Here is an 18,411-nt window from a genome sequence, read left to right as displayed (position 1 = left end):
CAATAATTCAAATTATGAGTGCATTCCCGATGTTGCAAACCATCCTCACCATCTGTCCCCAGAACTCCAAACTGAAACTCAGTACCTATTAAACGTTACCTCTCATTTAGCCCTCCCCTCGGCCCTGGTAATCTCTAGTCCATGTTCTTCCTCCATGACTCTGTCCACTCGAGGTGCCTCATAGAGGTAGAATCATACAGTATCTGTCCTTTCGTGACTGGCTTATTTCATCTAGCATAAGGTCCCACAGGTTCATCCATGTGGCAGCCTGTGTCAGAATTTTTCCTTTTTAAGGTTGAATAATATTACACTGTATGTTTTTATCATATTTTGTGTGTCTATTCATCTGTCGATGGACACTTGGGCTGTTCCCACCTTTTAACTATTGTGAATAATGCTGCTCTGAACAGGGTTCTACAAATACCTGTTTGAGTCCCTGTTTTCAGATCTTTGGGCATATACCTAGGAGTGGAACTGCTGGAGTGGAAACGTAATTCTACGTTTAATTTTTTGAGGAACTACTATACTGTTTTTCCACAGCAGCTGTGTCATTTTACATTCCCACTCACCGTGCATGAGGGTTCCCTTCTCTCCACATCCTTGCCCAAACTTGTTATTTTCAGGGTGTTTGTTTTTGTGGTTTGTGCCTCTTAACTTTTTGTAACCCTCATATCCAGTCAAAAAAATTCTGTTTGTTCTATTTTACCTTACCCATTATTATTTTTTTATTATGCATGCAGTGCCTTAATATATTCTTTAGAAAAAAAATACATATGAAGGGACGTCTGGGTGGCTCAGCAGTTTGGTGTCCAACTCTTGATTTCAGCTCAAGGTCATGGTCTCAGGGTCCTGGGATTGACTCTGGCATCAGGCTCCCTGATGGATGTTGAGCCTGCTTGGGATTCTCTCTCTCCTTCTGCCCCTCCCTGCTCATGTGATCTCTATCTCTCTAAAAATAAAAATAAAATAAAATAAAATAAAATAAAATAAAATATCTTAAAAAAAAGAAAAACCCTATGAAGAAATGGAAGAGTTGGGTCCAAGGGTACATGAGTTTGAATGTTTAATGGCTACTGTCAATTGCTCTGCAAGGCAGCTCTTCTTACTTACCTTTCCAGTGGGAGTATACAAAGGGTAAAATTTCTTCACATCCTCACTAACATTTGGTATTATGAATCTTTTAAAAACTTGACAATCAACTGGGGAAAGAGTGGTGGGTAATGACTCGATTTCCAAGGTCTCATCATTAGATGTCCTTTGGATCCCTATGGTCCACCCTTAGCAAGGGCAGAAAGCAGTGTGGTCATGTTGTACTAGCTCCCTCCCTTCTGCTTGGTGCCCTGTCTCCCCAGCCCTGCAGATGGGTGCTCAGGAGCTGCCCTGCAATCCTGCTTCAGACTTTAGATGCCTCAGAGGAGGGGCAAAGCACAGTGGCATTTGGAGCAGGGGAACTAGGAGGGCAAGGCAGCCCCCAGTGGGGAATGGGGACCTGGGGCGATGGCTGGGAGTTAAGAGAAGGCGATGGGCCCTGGGCAGTTTGGCTGGCTTCCCGGTTTTTCCCAGCAAAACGCTCAGGATGTAATGAGTGGAAGGAACCTCCAGCCAGGCTGCTGACTTGATTTCTTTTGAAACAAGGGAAGCTGGATTTCTGCCATAATTATCTCCATTACTCACAAAGAAGTCTGGAGTCATGTCCCACGCAGCTGGATTAGCACTGCTCTTTGGTCTGATGCGACAATTAATTGAATGTGTGTGACAACATGAAATAATGACAAATGACCCCTCCACTTTGAGATGTCCAACTGTTCAGAGGAGAGAAAATATGGCAAGTGCGTCAGATCACGAGCAAAGAACTCAATCTCTTAACTTCATCCGAGCATAAAAGCTGCTGATTGAGTGAAAGGGACAGATTCCCGCAGGAGGCTCTGGTCTTGGGCAGGAGCTGCGCACGGGTGTCTGGGAATCTGCAAGGGTTTCTGTTGGAATGTGTCCTCTCTCTGCCGGGATCTGCCCCTTTGGACCGTCTGCAAACGGTGATGTGTCCTGGAGCAGAATTTTAAAAAGCTGATTTAGTTCAGGCTTTTTTAAAAAAATCAAAACAAAACAAAGACCTGCCCCCACTGGGATGGACAACAACTTTTTCCCAGGCTGGGGAGCAAGCAAGCCCCTCAGCTGGGTTGCCCCTAGTGATGACACATTTTGGGTTGGCTGCTCCTCTGGAACTTTGTTTTCCCGTGTGCACAATGGGAGGGGGGGGGGTGGTGGTGGTGGTAGGAGAAGGTCAAGGTTGTTTCCGGCTGCACGCTCTGGGAAGTCAAACCCATCCCTAGGGGCCTCTCTCTTGCCCCTTGGCTCCCTGGTGGGCATCGCAGCAGGCAGGATAAAGGCATCCGTGGTGCTGGTTTGCAGAGGCCGCTGGCCAGGGAGCAGATCAATTGATGGCCAATGAAGGTGGCTATGATGGGGCCCTGACTCCTGTGGATCACTCGGGTGCCTGGGACTGGGAGCACTGGGCCAGGAGCCCCAGTCCTGCTTCTGCAGCCACGGGGACCTGACATCCTTTTTCCCTCTCCTGGAAATCTCCACTCATCTGTCCACTCTGAAGCAGAGAGAGCAGTTGATGGAGAGGAGGGTGGAGCCCAGGCCAATAACGAGGGGCAAAGGGAAGGCCTGTTCCCTCTCCGAGTTCACCAGTTCATGGTGATGGGGGTTTGCTCACCACTCATGAGGACTTGGTGGCTGCAGCACCCCAGGACTTGGGCCTCCATACATCCATCAGGCTCGGAAATCTGGGCAAATCCAGCCCTGGAGCTCAGCCAGGGTGAACAGCCCGTTCTTGGCCACCAGTGTCTTCCTCAGGCCTGGGAGGACACAGACCAGTTCTGCCTGACAAGACCTGTGGGCCTGGTTTCTTAGGCCTGGGGTCAGGGGGGCTTATGGATAAGCTGTGTCACAGGAGGCAGCTCCCATGACCAGAGCCCAGGTCATTACCTGCAAGAGAGGGGGAGGGGCAGTGGCCTGCTAGGTCCCAGCAGAACTGGCAAAAGGGACAGAAGACAGGAAGGTGGATTGGCACAGCTTTCAAGATGCCTTCCTTGGTCACTTGTTCCAGTTCCTGTCAGAAAATAACCAGTGACCCCCAGACTTCATAGCATACAACGATCTTCCTATGCTCACAGTTCTGTGGGTCTAGAATTTGAACAGGGCCTGGGAGGCTGCTTTGCCTCTAGTCTGTGATGTCTGAGGCCCCAGGTGACTGCTAAGGGCAACCAAAGAGCTGGCAATCATCTGAAGACATCTTCTCTCATGTTTTCCCCACACAATGCTGGCTGCTGGGCCGAGGGTCAGGGCACCTCCGTGTGGCATCTTCATGTGGCTTGAGCTTCCTCTTAGCATGGCGGCCTCGTCACAGTCCCAACTTCTTACCTGGCACCTTATGGCTCCAGAGGTGAGTGTCTGGCTTCATTGCGTTTTCTGATTGAGCTTTGGAAGTAACGTGGCATCACTGCCACTGTATTCCTTTGGTTGTTTATTTAATATTTATTTATTTTTTAAGATTTTCTTTATTTATTCATGAGAGACACAGAGAGAGGCAGAGACATAGGCAGAGGGAGAAGTAGGCTCCTGATGGGGGACTCAATCCCAGGACCCCAGGATCATGACCTGAGCCAAAGGCAGATGCTCAACCACTGAGCCACCCAGGTGTCTCTGTATTCCTTTGGTTATAAGCACATCACAAGCACCCCCAGATTCGAGGTAGGGGGAACAGAGACCCCTCTCCTCCTTGACTTGAGGGAGGCATGTCAAGCTCAGTTGTACTAAAGCACACGGGATAGGAGATGCTATTGTGACCATCTTGGGTCATAGTGGAATACACTGCTCATTGGTTTTCCTCTCACTCGGCCCCAGCCACGGTATCTGCACCGATGGCCTTGACCGGGCCTCTGCCATGTTTCTTCCCTCCCGACCAGTGGTGGGCCAGCTCCTCCACAGGCCTGTTAGTGAGCCAACCACACGGTACGGGGCAGCTCCCTGCACCTCTGCCTTTCTCACCGTGGCTGGGCTAAGGAGGCATGTTCGGGGTTCACTGGAGCTCAGAGGGCCATTTGATTTAGTGGGGGAACCCTGAGAGCGTGGGCTCACTCACCTCCCTCAGTATCTGCGGCCGTTCGTGTGGCCTTGGGGCTTGTTTTTCTTGGCTCTAACCTGCAGCTCTGGAATGAGGGGAGCCAGCAAAGCCTCACCCTGGAGCCAAGCGGCCTGGGGCCGACGAGCCCCGCAGTGGCCCAGAGGTTCCTCTGTGGATGGCTGCCCCTCCGTGGCTGTGGTTCAGGAGTCTTGGGACAGAGCCCTTGACCTGCCCCTTCCTATTTGTGTAAAGGTTATTTTTTGTGGCGTGCAGTGTCTGTGGGACTGAGGTGGAGTGAATGGCAGAGGTGCTTCCTGCTGCCTCTGGGGGCTCAGAAGTCGTGGACAGTGAAAGGAGAGTAGGTCACAGCTGTGAGAATTGTGGGATCTTTGGAGTTCCAGAAGTTACTTTTTCCAGAGACTCTCACAGGAATAGTTTTCTCTGGATTTTTCAGACCAACCCCCTGCACTCTTTTTGTCTGTTCCCCACGTGCGGCTGACCCTCAGACCTGAGCAATCCCCGCCCGGAGTGGACACAGGGCCCTACTCAGGCCTGCACCTGGCCTTGGGTGACACGCCAGCGATGGAAATATGTGTGTCTGTCTGTGCACACACATGCATGCAGACAGACCCACACACTATGTGCACACGCACGCCTCTCTCATGCCACACACTACATGCGTCCATAGCACACATATACCACATACACTTATGTACACATACCGCATTCTACAGGCACCTATACCACACACCACTCACACACCATACACCACACACATACACACCCAAATATCACACGTATTCATGCCACACACCACATGCCACATACACACCCACACCTCCACACTCACATCACACACATACATCCCTATTATCACAAATGTACCCATACCACACACACCCCAGACAATCATACCCATACATCCACATACCATACCCATACTGTACACACAGACACCACATATGCCAGGCACACCACACATACATGCACACACATATGCCACACGTGCACACACCACTACACATACCACTCATGCACACAACACCACACATGTACACTATACATACATAAGGACACACACCACACATCACACTATACATCACATGTACACCCTCACCCTTCACACTCACACATGCACACACACCATACCACACACACACACATAGCACACACATGTACACCATACATTCCTACACATGGGGACTCACATGACATACCACATATACACCCACACGTTCCACACTTCTACACATGCACACAAACCTCACATACTCAGAGAAAAGACTCTTCACAAGCCCATGGCACCTACAGAAAAGCCAAGTCACATTCCTAAAAATTTCTATTGCACAGAGAAAGTAGAATGTTGATTACGATGTTCCAAGAAGTCCAGAAGAGAGAACGGCCCCGCCTCTCCCACAGCTGGCTCTCCCCTGGCATGCCAGGGCTCCTCTGGGCCTGCGCCCACCCCAGCAGCTTGAGTGTCTGTATTTACATACGTCCACACACAGCCACAGGGTTCCTTCTTCCCCAGATGCAATCATACTTGGGAATACTTGGTAAAGTAAACTCATCAAGCCCACAAACTCTCCTCAGAGGGCCAGGAGCCCAGAGGCATCCATTTCTCATCAGACCTCGCTGAGGCGGGGAGGGCAGGGGCCAGGCCTCCTGGAGCAGGGCGCCCTCTGGCCGCGGGTGGGGAAACCACTGTCTGGAACTTGCAGTGGGAGCTGGTGGCTGTAAGGAAAGGGGCGGGGGGGGAGGGCGGGGTCAACCTCTTCCTCCCCTGGGCTCCAGGGAGGGAGAAGAGCTCTTATGATTTGGGAAACAGCATATCCTTTGGCCAAGCACTCAGCAGCTGGCCACCATGGTCAGCCGAGTTCTTTCTTGGCTGTGGAAGAGGCAGACCCAGCCCCTGGCTTACCCGAGGTGTTACTGGCACCATCTGGAGGCTCCTCACCACGCGGGCCGACTGGCTTTCTGAGAGGGCCCACATCAGGAAGTGCACGCTTATGGGGTATGGGGGAAGCCTCTGCACCCCAACCTCTCTACTGCCCTGGCTCAGAGTCCACCTGCCCGTTTCCCTTGAACACATAGGTCCTGGCCCCTGACCTCTGGGCAATCCATTCCTCCTGGTCCTGAAGGGAATGTGCAAGAGCCACTGAGCTGAGAAACTCTCCTGGGCCTTTCAGGGCAATTGGCAGGGATAGGACTTGAACCTGGACCTCTCTGTGTCTCCAAACCCCTCACTTGCCACCACCTTGGGGAATAGATGCTCCCTTGGTCTTCAGCAACCCTGACAGGGAAGTTTGGGGTGAAAACTCTGGGCATTCATTTGGCTTTTGGGGTTTAGAGAGGCTAACTACAGGACCAGGCAGAGACCTTTAGCCATCCCTTCCCTGAGCTCAAGATCTTGGGTTTCTCTGTTCTGAGGCCTCCTCCTCCCCACCCGTCTGGCCTTGTCACCCTGGGACTGAGTGGTGTGCTGAGCCCTCACTGTGGGTTCTCTGCCACTGCCCAGGAGGCAGGTGGGACAGAGCTGGAGGTCCCAGGAGCGAGGGGCTGCCGTGGTGCCGCCAGGTGATAGGAGGGAAGGCCTAGTTTTCCGACTCCCACCCCAGCTGCTGCTCACCACTCAGCCGAATTCAGTGTGACTCTCTGCTCTCTGCATGCCGACCTCTGAGACCTCGGAACATAGCAGAGGATGGATGCAAGGGAAACCACTAGCAGGGCAACTTCAAGGCCAGGGTTTGGGGGATGGGTGGCCCAGTGGCTGGAAGGGGCCGGGAGATCACCAGAGGGCCTGGGACTCCCTCCGTGGAGGGGATGTCTCCCCCACTGACCAGCAGGCTGAGCTCTAGACCATACTCTGCTCCACCGGAGGCAATGAACACCTAGCATACTTTAGATACAATTTAAGCCATTTTAATAAATAAAATCCAGATAAAATGTTAATTCATTTCCACTTCTTGAATGCGGCTGGTTGGAGGCCGCACAGACCTATCCAGCTCTTGCAGAGGTGGAGGTAACTTCTAGCTCCCAGGTGCAGACTGTATCCTCTGCAGAGCTCCCACCCCACCACCCCACCACCCCTCCTCTCCCCGCTCCCTCCCTCCTTCCCTCCACCACTTCTTCATCCCCTCATCTGCATTGCACCTGGGGAGGAGTTACTCTGCTCTGAGAGCAGAGTTGACACAGGCTGGAACTTGGCTGGCCTTGAAGGCAGAGGATCCATTCCAGACCAGGCCGGTGAGAAAGATGTCACCTTGCCCTGCACAGCGCCACAGCACAGCTGGGAGGCCACCTGTGGAGGAAGTGAAGAAGCTGGCTCCCTGTCCTGGCCAGGTGCAGTGGAAGCTGGGCCACCAGGCAGAGCTGTCTAGAATCCTCCTGGGCTAGTGTGTACTTGGAGGGGAGAGCAAGATGCGGCTCTCCAGGGCCCGTGGAGATGCGGAGAAGCATCTCCTGGAGCTTCAGAACGTGCCCTGTGCCTTCCCCTTTGATGTTATTTTTTTCCCCCAAATTTACTGAAGTATTATTGGCAAATAAAAATTGTGTATATTTATGGTGGACAATGTGACATTTTGATACATGTGTCCATTGTGAAATGAATACCATAATCAGGCTAACTGACACCCATCACCTCCAAGTTACCACATTTTTTTGTGTGGTGAAAACTCTTAAGATTTGTTCTTTTAGCAAATTTCAAGCATGCAGAATATTACTGCCTACAGTTACAATGCTGTACATTAGGTCTTCAAAACTTATTATGGAAGGTTTGTACCAGGGGCGGACATCTAGCTGACTTAGTCAAAGGAGCGTGCAACTCTCCATCTTGGGGTTGTGAGTTCGGGCCCCAAGCTGGGTGTAGAGATTACTTAAAAATAAAATCTAAAAAAAAAGAAAAAAAAAAAGAAAAAGGAAGAAAGTTTGTACCATTTGACCAACATCTCCCCTTTGCACCAACACCCCAACCCCTGGTAACTACCATTCTACTCTCTATTACTGACTTTGACTTTTGCAGATTGCACATGTGATACCGTGCAGTATTTATCTTTCTGTGCCTGGCTTATTTCACTTTGTCTGATGTCTCCAGGTTCATCCATAGTGTGGCAAATTTCAGGATTTGTTTCTTTTTGAAGGCTGACTAATTTTCCATTGTGTATATGAATTCACACCACATTTTCTTTATCCTTTCATCTGTTGACAGATATTTAGGTTGTTTCCATATAAGTGACTATGAAGCTGCAATGAACCTGGGAGTACAGATATCTCTTTGAGACAGTTTTTTTATTTCCTTTGGATACATACCTGGAGGTGGGATTGCTGGAGAAGATGGTAATTCTATTTTTAATATTTTGAGGAACCTCTATACTATTTTCTACAATGGCTATACCAATTGAAATTTCTACCAGAAGTGTATAAGGCTTCCCTCTTCTCCACATTCTCACCAATATTTGTTATCTTTTGAGTGTTTTATAATGGCCATCCTAACAGGTGCGAGGTGATATTCCATTATTGTTTTGATTTATACTTCCTAAAGATTAATGACATTGAGCAACTTTTCATATATCTGTGGGCCATTTGTATGTCTTTTTTTTTTTTTTTACAAAAATGTCTATTCAGGTTTTTTGCCCATTTTTAAATCAGGTTGTTTGGAGGTTTTTAAAAAATGTTTGTTTTGTTTTGTTTGCTATTGAGTTGTATGAATTCGTTGTATGTATTTTGGACATTAACCTCTCATTGGATATATGTTCTGCAAATATTTTCTTCCATTCCATAGATTGCTTTTTCAACTTTCTTATTGCTTCTTTTCCTGTGAAGAAACTTTTTACTTTGATGTAATCCCATTTGTTTGTGTTTGCTTTTGTTGCCTTTGAAGTAAAATCCAAGAAACCATTGCCAAGACCAATGTCTTCCCTTATGTTTCTTCTAGAAGTTTCATTGTTTCAGATCTAACATTTAATTCAAAATCCATTTTGAATTGATTTTTTTGGGTATTGTGTGAGACAAAGGTCCAATTTCATTCTTTGTGTGTGGATATTCAATTTTCCCAACACAGTTTATAGAAGGGATGATATTTTCCCCATTGTGTATTCTTGGTGCCTTTTTAAAAGACTAGTTGACCATATATGGGTGGGCTTATTTCTAGGCTTTTGATTGTATCCCATTGGTCCATCTGTCTGTTTTTATGCCAGTACCATACTGTTTCATTTATTATAGCTTGGTAACATCAAGAAGTTTAATATCAGGAAGGTGGCTCCAGCTTTGTTCTTCTTGCTCAAGAATGCTTCGGCTGTTTGGGATCTTTTGTGGTTCCAAGGAAATTTAGGATTATTTTTTCTATTTTTGTGAAAAATGCTATTTGAATCTTGACAAGGTTTGCATTGATTATATAGATCACTTTGTATAGTATTTGCAATATTAATTTTTCCAATCTATGAACATAGATCTTTCCATTTATTTTTGTCTTCAATTTCTTTCACCTATGTTTGTAGTTTTCAGTGTATGGATATTTCACCTCTTTGCTTAAATTTATTCTCAAGCATTTTTTTAGTGCTATTATAAATAAGATTGTTTTCTTAATTCCTTCTTGGGTGAGTTCATTTTCAGTCTATAGAAACACAACTGATATTTCCATGTTGATTCTGTATCCTAAAATCTTACTAAATTTGTTAGTTTAAATAGTTTTTATTTTGTTTTTTTAATGATAATCTGTGAAATTTTTTTAGAGATACAAACAATGTCTGAACAAATTGCAAGATATATTCTTTTTTTTACATTTTTAAAAAATTTAAATTCAATTTGCCAACATATAGTATAACACCCAGTGCTCATCCCATCAAGTGCCCTCCTCATTGCCTGTCACCCAATGACTGCCATCCCACCACCTACCTCCCCTTCCATAACCCTTTGTTTCCCGGAGCTAGGAGTCTCTCATGATTTGTCTCCCTCTCTAATTTTTCCCACTCAGTTCCTTCCCTTTCCTTTGTAATCCCTTTAGTCTTCCTTATATTTCATGTATGAGTGAAGCCATATGATGATTATCCTCCAATTGACTTATTTCACTCAGCATAATACCCTCCAGTTCCATCCATGTTGAAGCAAATGGTGGGTATTTGTTGTTTCTAACGGCTGAGTAATATTCCATTGTATACATAGACCACATCTTCTTTATCCATTCATCTGTCGAACAGCATCGTGGCTCCTTCCACAGTTTGGCTATTTTTGTTTGTATGGGGAGTCTTTAGGGTTATCTATATATAACATCATGTTATCTGCCAAGGAAGTTTTACTTCTTCCTTTTCTATTTGGATCTCTTTATTTACTTTTCTTGCCTAATCGTTTTGGCTAGGATTTCCAGTACTTTCCAGAAGTGGTGAGTGTGGGATCCTTGTTTTGTTTGTGGCCTTTGAGAAAAAGTTTTTAGCTTTCACTACTAAGTATGATGTTAGCTATTGGCTTATCATCTATGATCTTTATGATGTTGAGGTATATTATTTATATATCTAACTCATTGAGAATATCTTTTAGCATGAAAGAATGCTAGAATGACAAGAATGATTGTCAAATGCTTCTATTAAGATGATCATATGATAGTTGTCCTTTATTCTGTTAAATGTGACCTATTGACATCGTATATGTTGAAATATCCTTGCATCCCAGGGATAAATTCGACTTGATTATGGTGTATGGTTCCTTTAATGTGTTTTTAAAATTCACGTTATTTTATTTTGTCGGGGATTTCTGCAGCTATGTTCACCAGAGATATTGATCTCTAATGTTATTTTCTTGCAGTATACTTGTCTGGCTTATGTATAAGGGTCATGTTGGCTTCATAAAATGAGTTTAGAAGTGCTCTCTTCTCTTGAATGTTTTGAAATAATTGGGAAGAACTGGTATTAATTCTTCTTTAAATGTTTGGTAGAATTCACTACTGGATGACTTTTGTTTGTTGGGAGATTTTTGGTTACTGATTAAATCTCTACCCATTATTGATCTGTTCATATTTTTCTATTTCTTCATAATTCAATCTTAGTAGATTGTGTGTTTCTAGAAATTTATCCATTTCTTCAAGGTTATCCTATTTGTTGGGGTATAATTGTTCATTGTAGGCACTCATGATCCTTTGTATTTCTGTGGTATCAGTTGTAATCTGTATCCTATTATTTATTATTTATTATTTATTTATTTATAAAAGAGATTTTATTCTAGTAGCTATAATTACAGTGCTTGTTTGTTGAAATGAAAACTGAAAACAAGTATACAAAACTGTTGATTACTAACCGTGTATTGAAAGTAGTAACTAAGAGGTTCCACAACACCAAATAAATCAATTCTGGAGACTTCCCCAAGATAAAGTTGAACAGCTCCAGCTTCTTCAGTGTTTATCAAAATACAAAAGAAAACAGTAGAGGTTGTCGTTTTGATGCCAAATCTGACCCTTGCAGGCTGAGGGAGTGAAAGCACAAGTAGATGGGGGCCCTGGGGACTGAGGCACTGGGATGACTGGCCAGCCCGCCCGCCCGCACTCCTGCCGCTGAGACCCCAGGTGGCCCGGAGCCAGCCAGATGCCCACGCCGCCCCCAGAGAGGCCGGGGTCCCTCCGCAGGGTCCGTGGGTGGTGGCGCAGCCCCCAGCCCGTCTCCTGGGCGGCCGTGTAGGCACAGGCACAAGCACAAATGCTAGGGGATGCGGCATGACCCGAGACAGAGCGATCACAGGGACCCTATGGTGACTCGTTCTGGCCCGTCTTCCGTGCCCAACGGGACACAGCCCACCGTGGACTGGACTCTGGCCTCCACTGCAGAACCTACACTAGGCACGTTTCTCTCTTCTGTGTGTTCAAGTGTTCTCCTTTTCTTGTATTTGTAACGATTTTAAAAATGCACTGAGTTGGGTTAAAAACCAACCACGAGAATGGATCTCAACATAGACCTAAGCCCAGAGGAGGCGCCAGGCTGGTCCACACGGCGACCCCGGAGGCCTGCGTGCCTAAATCCCTTCTCAGTATTGAACTCTGGGTTCTCTTTGTACAATAAAAAAAGCTGAGTAATACTGCATAGGAGCCCCAGAAACTGCCTCGTTGGGAACACAAACTATTACATTAAAGAAAAACCCGGCTGCAGGCTGCGGCTGCCGTTGACAGCTGGTGAAGCACCTGCGCCCGACCATGGGGACAGCTCCGGCCTCACCCCACAGGAGGGAAGAGGGTGCAAGGAGGGGGCGAGGGGCCGGGGCGCCTCCCTTCCGGTTCCTGAGCTGTTTGCACAGCCAGTCCAGTCCCTCACAGAGCCCGTGCCCGCTGGTGCGCAGGCGGCCTGGGTGTACCGGTTCCTGTGGCGCAGGCAGTGCTCCCCGGCTGGGCAGTGATCTGGACCGTGATCGCAGCCGCGTTCCAGGCGCTCGGGAGGCCCTGCGGTTGGCCCCGCCAGCAGGGCGGCATCCCCGGATCCCGGCATCCCCGCGCTCATCCTGCGCCAGCATCCTCGCGGGCTCCCCACGGCCTCGTTCACACCTCTCGCTTGTTGCTGTCACCCCCAAAGATGAGACCTTGCGTGTTCTGGAAGCAGTGGCACCACAGAGGCCACCCACGGCCCCCACGGCGAAGCTGATGTTCTTGTGCTCCAGGGTCCCCACATCGAAGCCTATGGTGGGAATGGGGGTCACGATCTCCCCCAGCTTTAGCTGGTACAGGATGGTGGTCTTCCCCGCAGCATCCGGGCCCACCATGAGAAGGCGCATTTCTTTTTTGCCAAAAAGGCCCTTGAACAGGTTCCGGAAGGTATTTCCCATGCTGTAGACTGGTGCGAGCAGCGCTGACCAGAGAAACCCTCGGTGGCCCTGTCAAGGCTACTGCTCCGAGCCAGGCGTTGGTTTCACTCCCACCCCTTTTATTTCTAATTTTATGTATTTGGATATATATTTTTTTAGTCTAGCTTTTGCTTGCCAGTTTTATTTTTTCAAAAAGCAAGTTGACATTCATTGATGTTTCTTACTGTTTTTTCTAGTCTCTGTTTTTTATTTCCGCTCTGATCTTTGTTATTTCCTTCTTTATGCTAACTTTATTTTTTTAGTTTATTATTTTTCTAGTTCCTTGAGGTGTAAAGCTACATTGTATATTTAAAATCTGTTTTCCCTCTTCTTATTGTAGGCATTATCTCTGTAAATGTATCCCTTGGAATTGCTTTTGCTGTACCCCATAAGTTTCACTATATAGTGTTGCCATTTTTGTTTGTTTCAAGATATTCTTTGGTTTCCCTTTCAATTTCTTTTTTGATCCAATGGTTGTTCAGGTGTGTGTTGCTTAATTTCCAAATATTTGTGATTTTTCCAGTTTTCTTCCTGATATTAATGTTAGTTTCTTAGCATTGTAGTCAGAAAAAGATACTGATGACTTCAATCTTCTTAAATTTGTTGTGACCTATTTTGTGACCTAATGTATGATCTATCCTGGGGAATGTTCGTATGCACTTGAGACGAATGTGTATTCTGCTGCTGTTGGATGAAAAGTTCTGTATATGTTTTTTACGTCCATGTAGTCTAAAGTGTAGTTCAAATCCAGTGTTTCCTTGATGACTTTCTGTCTGGGTGATCTAGCCATTGTTGAAAATGGGGTATTGAAATCCCCTACTATTATTGTATAGTTATTTATTTCTCCTTTTGCAAATTTTAATATTTATTTATTTTGATGCTCTGATATTGGGTGCATATATTTTTACAATTGTTATATCCTTTTAATGATTTGACCTCTTTATCATTATATAATTAGTTTCTTTGTTTCTTGTTACTGGTTTTGACTTAGTTTATTTTGTGTAAATTTAGTTATCTCTACTGTCTTTGGGTTTCCATTTGCATAGAATATCATTTTCCAACTCTACACTCTCAGCCTATGTGTGTCCTTAAAGTTGAAGTAAAGTCTCTTATAGACAGCTTTGGGTCTGTGTTCTTTATCCATCCAGTCACTCATTGTCTTTTGACAGGAGAATTTAATCTATCTATATTAAAAGTAATTATTGATAAGGACTTACTATTGACATTTCATTAATTGTTTTCTGCCTATTTTATAGTTGCTTTGTTCCTTTTTTCTGTCTTGCTGACTTTTGTTATTTGATGATTTTCTATTGTGGTGTACTTTGGTTCCTTTGTCTTTATTCTTTGTGTAAATACTATATGTTTTTACCTCCTGGTTACCATGAGGCTTACATAAAACATAAGCCTGATAAGAACCTGTTTCACCCTGATAAAAACTTAACTTTTATCACATACAAAAACTCTACCTGCTGTGAGGCATGATGAAGACTGGCTTCTGGTAGGGTCTCTATTCTGCAATAGTCAGGATGGAAGAGAGAGGTTCTACAGTGGCATGCAGGGCCTGTGCAAGGCCATCAACCATCTTGGCCTCCCCAAATGTAGCTAAGTCCCACTCCTTGAAGGTTTACTTCTGCAGAATCATACAGATGTGCACAGCAGAGCCCCTGTGTTCATCTTTCTTTTCATCACTCAGACCTCCCCTGTGTCCTCTGTAGGTAGAGGGAAGGTAGGGCAGGGGTCTGCCCTGGAGTGGGAGAAATGTGACTGGGGAGAGGCGGGAATAGGATGCCATCCTTTTCTGGATCTTTCTGACCTGTAGATCAGAGAGATGGCAGGGGTTGGCGGGCGGTGGTAGCCAGAACTTTAAGCCCATAAACCTGAAGTACCTTCATTTTTTTCTCCCTCTGCTTTCAGTTAACTCAGATTTGTGAGCAGTTCCTGGGTGCAAGGCTGGGAGTCGGGCTATGGGCATCCTGCTGGGCTCCTGTGTTACTGCCTGTACACTGTTGATGTCTGGTTAGTCAAGCTTGTGGATCTGCTAAACACAAAACAATCAACCTCTCTTTAAATGTTATACTCCTTATGTACCTAATATGTAACACCTGAGTCTTGACCAATTTCCCCCATTAAATATTGATTTAAAATTCTATCGAGTCTCATCACATTTAACTAAAAATCAAAATATTAGACTGCCTTCAGTGCTTTAAATACCCTAAGAATCAGATAAAACATACATAAAATGCTACATCTGTTATGAAACCAAGTACTCACTGTAAAGCAGACCCAAACTCTACTTGTTCCACATGAGCCCCTATCTTACTCATAGCCATAGTTCTTCCAAGTGTTTCTGGGCCTTCCTAGGTTGTAATGACAAGGGAGGGAGTGGTCATGACTAGGAGGTGGGGAGGGTCTCCTGGCCCTGGATTGGGGGCTGGGCTGGGGCCATTACATACACTGTCCCTCCTGATCTTGACAGGGTGAGAACTTCCATGACATCTCACAAAGAAGAAACCAGGGTCACAGAAGTGGGGGTGGGGGGTCTTGCCCAGCATTCAGGGTTTAAAACTTGCGGGAGATCAAAGTGGGCTTTTGGGTAACCTGGATGCAACCTTGGACCTCTTTTTAATTGTGGCTGTTCCAGGGAAAAGAACTATAGCCCATGTCCAGCCTCTTATGATGCAGCAGTAAGCTCTCAGGGGCAGGTCTGGCCACAGAATGTTCCAATTCATCATTGCTCAGGTCTCTCTGCCTGAACTTGAACAGAAACTTGTTAGGGCCAGCCTGAGAGCATCACTTGTTTGCCTTCAGGGCTCAAGTTGTGCTGGTGGAAAACGTACACGAACATTTAGGAATTGCACTGGGCTGCTAGTAGTGGAGAGTTGGAAAATATTGGTTTAAACAAGGAAGCGATTTCTTGGTCCATGAGGTAATGAGGAGACTGGGGGTGAGCATCCAGGGCTGGCATGGAGGGCTGCCTCCCTATCATTGTCCCAAGATCTTCCCAGCATCCCTGGAAGGCCCTGGGCTTATGTTCTGTTGAGGACCAGGGAGGCAGGGGCAGGGCTCAAGAGGTTCCCACCGAGTCAGCCCTTTGGTGATGCTTCCCTGAAGCTCGACCCATTGGCACACCATCCCTTCCCTGTAAGGGAGGCTGTGAAATGATGCACCACAAACCATGGTCTGTTACCGAGCAGTCTCTGCCAGGGCTTCTCTAAGCGCTGTTTTAACTGACTGCCCCCACCTCCCTTGGCCCTATTTCCTTCAAGACTGCTCCATTCTGCCCAGGATGAGACATATCATTAGGCACTTAGGGAGCAGAGGGTTTGAGGTCCCAGGCCCTGACACGCCAGAAGACGTGGCTTCTTCCAGGGTAGCAGCCTGCTGGCATCTAGAGGGGTTTCACGGTGCTGTTTTTCTGTGGCCTTGGTGGGAGGGGGTTCTGCGTCACCATGCCTCCTTCAGGATCCAGCAGATGCTTTCTGCAAGAGGAGAAACAGAGAAAGCAGGACCCATTCCCGTGGTCCAAGGGGCTGGGCAGGTAGGTGGGGTCTAGTGCACCACCAGGTAGGATCATTGCAGAGACTGCAAATAATCAGTGGCCCTGGAAGATGGTGACCAATCGGTGGCCAGCTGTCAGAAAGTGCTGTTTTCCCTGGTGCAGGGTGGTGGGCAGGAGGGGGAGGAAGCTGGGTGCTTATCTGCTGGGGAAGGGGCTGTGATCCTGTAGTTGGGCTGCACGTGTTCATAATATTATGGGCAAGGGCAGACCAGGGTCACAGCCCACTGACCTTTGCCAACTGCTTCCCAGGCCCCCCAGCTGTCCTACTGTGAACATCCACCTCTGCCTGCATCCCAAAGACAGCCAGGGTGGGTTCTGCTTGAGCCATGAGGTCAGATGGCTGGCCCTGACCCTGGAACCTGATACCCTCCGGGGGACTTCCCAGGCCTCTGGACAGCAAGGCAGAGTTATGTCATTCCTGGGGCCCCGGGGAGAAGTCCCTCCTGACCTGACTTACCATCAAGGCAAGGCTTATATACAATTCAAACAGTGCAGTGAGGAAAGTGTAAGGCAAAAGCTAATGATCTACTGCTCTATGCCAGGCCTCAACTCTGCTCCCCAGAGGCAACCGATGCCTACCCAACTCTCGGGCATCCTTCGGGATATTTTCCCTGTGAATTTCTTTTTTACTCAAATAGTAACTCTGCACACACCACACTGTGAGTTGCTTTTGAGAAAAACAATGCATTTATTATACCCTGGAGAACATGTCAGACCAGTGCCGTTAGCCCCGGCCCTTCTCTGAGCAGCTGCAGAGTATGGCAGCATGGCTGGAAGTTCAGGCGCTTTTTGACTTCCCTCCTGATAGAGGTTTGGGTTGTCTCCTGTTTGGGACCATTATAAGTGATGCTACAGCGACACTCTTGTTCTTTACCTTTGGGTATTTTCACCGGAAATTCAGCATCAAATACTTAAGTGGGACTGCTAGGCTAAATGGTCTGTGCATTTGAAATTTTGATGGATTTGGATCTATCCACCAAATTTGGATGGCCAAAAAGCCCTCTAAGGGGTGGTCCCACGGTCAATTAGCTCCCGTTTAGCCCACTTTCCATTTAGCAAAGTGATTTTAAAAGACAGGTCATCAAACGTCCCTGCCTAAAACTTAAAACCAGTAGCTTTGATGGAGATCCATGCCTATAGAGCCGCGCCTAGTGGGCCTCTGAGCTCCCCCTTCTTCCAAATGTTCCAGCCACACTAGCTCTTCATCTGTCCTTCCCGCACAGCAGCTCAGCCCCACCACAGGGCCTTTGCACATGTGGATCTTCCAATGTGGTACCTGCGGATCTCCACAGGAATGCCCACGTGAGGGTAGTAAATGACATTTTGCTGCTGTCCTCATATCTATTTCCTCACTGTTGGGTGAGGTTGAGTGCTTTTTATGTCCTCTGCCTTCTTCCTTTTGTGTTTCCTCTTATCGAAAGGTATGAACTCTTTGTATGTAAGATATAAATGAGCTGTTTGCCTCTCATTTGTCACCAATATTTTTTTCGCAGTTGACTGTCTTTTGACTTTGTGGTAGCTTTTCCATTTAAGTTTCTAATTTTTATGTAGTGAAACCATTTCCTGCATGGTTTCCAACTTTTGTGAAGAGTTGCCCCAAGCTGGCTCCATGAGGCTGTGGGCTGAATGGCCGGCCTCTTGTCATAGAAGCTTACGCCTCAGTCTGGGGGGACGCCAGGTCAGAGAGATGGGTCAGGACTGGATCATGGGGGCCCTGAGTGTCAGCCTAGCGGTTGGGCTGCAGGTTGTAGAGTGCAGGATCAGAGCAGGAGAAGGACAGGCCCCAGTTTGCAGTTGGGGTGGGTGGGAGTAATGGGGCAGCTGCTGGGATGGGAAGGGCAGGAGAGGAGTGACCACTGAGGTCCAGCTAAGGGATGAGGGTGGGATGTGAAAGTGACATGGACAGGGGTGC

The 18,411-nt window shown here is 47.0% G+C and overlaps 1 pseudogene; it reads right to left on the bottom strand.

Annotated features, from left to right (window-relative positions):
* Window positions 1–11,635: 11,635 nt before the first annotated feature.
* Window positions 11,636–12,991, bottom strand: LOC129510351 (ADP-ribosylation factor 1-like; annotated as a pseudogene).
* Window positions 12,992–18,411: the final 5,420 nt, after the last annotated feature.

Source organism: Nyctereutes procyonoides, unplaced genomic scaffold (assembly GCF_905146905.1).
Source record: "Nyctereutes procyonoides isolate TBG_1078 unplaced genomic scaffold, NYPRO_anot_genome, whole genome shotgun sequence".
Lineage (NCBI taxonomy): Eukaryota > Metazoa > Chordata > Mammalia > Carnivora > Canidae > Nyctereutes > Nyctereutes procyonoides.
Note: the sequence above shows the minus strand (reverse complement) of the source record. Positions and strands in the feature narration are given on the sequence as shown.